Below are 2,119 nucleotides of genomic sequence, written 5' to 3'. Positions count from 1 at the left end.
TAAGACAAAGAAAGTCTGAGAAACTACCACAGTCTAGAGAGCCCAGGGGGCATGGAGACTAATGTGGTATCCTGGATGGGATGTTGGGGCTGGAAAAGGACATTAGGAGTAAATAAATGAGATGGACAAATTGAGTATGGACCTTAGTTGATAGTAGCATATATTGATATTGGTTCATTAGTTGTGACAAATGTACTACAATAATACAAGACCTTAACAATAGGGAAAACTGTGTGCAGGGTAAACAGGAATGCTGTACTATCTTTGCAACTTTTCTGTAAATTTGAAACAATTGATTTTAAAATATCTTGATTAAATAAGAAATAACGTCTATGTTTCTAGGTAGGAAAGTACAAACAGAAAAAAATATCAATTCTCCCCTAGTCAATTTATAAAATAATGCAATGTTACTCAAAGTCAGTATTCTTAGAAGTAATGAATTATTACAGTTTATTTATGAAAATAATCAGATGATAATAGCCAAGAAAATATTTCTTTTTTTAATGAATTTATTTTTTATTGGTGTTCAATTTGCCAACATATAGAATAACACCCAGTGCTCATCCCATCAAGTGCCCACCTCAGTGCCCATCACCCAGTCACCCCCACCCCCCAAGAAAATATTTCTAAAAAATTAGTGAAAAGTGGACTTGTATCAACAAAAAAAATTTAAAATACAAACATAGGAAAAGAGAGAGATTAATGGCAAAGAATAAACAGCCAAAGGACAAACCAAAATATATCATTTAGTTTATAATAATTAATTGATAAATAATTAAACAAAAAAGTGGGAAAATTAACTACAGAAATTCCAAAGTAATTTCATTTGAATTCAAAAGTTAAAGTAAAAAAAAATTTTTTTTAAACTTGGAAAAATACAGGCACCTTATCTCATGGTAGTCTTTTCAGTGTACAAGCATAATAGGCAAGAACAACAAAAAAATACAATTTCTGTGTCTACAAGTAGGAACAAAATTAAATAGCATACAAAAAACTGGAAAAAAATACATTTACAACATATATAACCAGCAAAGATTAACATGCATTATTAATATATTAAAGAAATCCATAAAGAAAAAGATGAGCAGTTTACCCAAAACAAAAGAAATAATGAATAAGAAATTCACTAATGAATAAATAAATTCCAAGACATCAAAAATATGTTTATAACTAGTAATCAAAGAAGTAAGATTAAGGCAACAAGTTTGCTTATCAGTTTGGCAAATGTGAAATAATAAAGGAATGATAATACCCAGCGTGACAAAGGTGTGTGGAAATAAATGCTCTCATACAATGCTTGTGGGAGTTAAAACTGGGACACTCTTTCAGGATGACAAGTTGGCACCCATAACAACAACAGTAATAATAATGATAGCCAAGAATTTTGTACTAACTGGGGCCAGGCGGGGATCTAAGGGCTTACCATGTATTAGGCCACTTGTGTGTCATAGCAACTCAATAAAGGAGGTACTATTAATATTCATATTCACAAGGGAGGAAACCTGCAAGATCTTCAAAGGCCATTCAGCTGGCAGGTGGCAGAGCTGGATCTCAATCCTAAGTGGTCTGACTCTAGAGCCTGTGTCCTTGCCTGTGGATATAATGTGATCAATGTGCTGTGACCCAGGGATCCTGCTTCTAGGAATTTACCCTAAGAAAACAATTGGCAATATTTATAAACTTGTGTATAAAGGTATTTAGCGCAAAAATTTTATAAAAGCAGAGGAAAAGGCAATGTAAATTATCAGCAGTAGAAAAATGATTCACTATATTGAGGTATAACCAGTCATTAAGACATGCTGCAGAAAAATAAAAATATGTTAAGTAAAAAAAGTAGGCTTTAAAATGATAAATATGGGCCACACTGCCCCACCCTCTGGCCCCATGCATCTAAGACATGACCAATTCATGCACCCACAAGTCTGTCCAGCTCTAATGAGTGCCACATCTGCTTCCTCCAAGAAAGTGGTTTAACAGCTCCAGCTGGACACCAGGCTCCACAGGGTGAAGGTTTCCCAGGTAGCCACATATTTGAAACAAATGCTCAGCATGCCCCCCTGCTGAGTAGAGTATCTTCAAGAATCCCTTCAGACTGCAGAAAATCTTTTCCTTTTTGTAG

General features: G+C 34.4%; 1 pseudogene; it reads left to right on the top strand.

The window, feature by feature from the left end:
- Positions 1 to 1,935: 1,935 nt before the first annotated feature.
- LOC140599942 (guanine nucleotide-binding protein G(I)/G(S)/G(O) subunit gamma-5 pseudogene) lies at positions 1,936 to 2,119 on the top strand (annotated as a pseudogene).

Source organism: Vulpes vulpes, chromosome 8 (assembly GCF_048418805.1).
Source record: "Vulpes vulpes isolate BD-2025 chromosome 8, VulVul3, whole genome shotgun sequence".
Classification (NCBI taxonomy): Eukaryota; Metazoa; Chordata; class Mammalia; order Carnivora; family Canidae; genus Vulpes; species Vulpes vulpes.
Note: the sequence above shows the minus strand (reverse complement) of the source record. Positions and strands in the feature narration are given on the sequence as shown.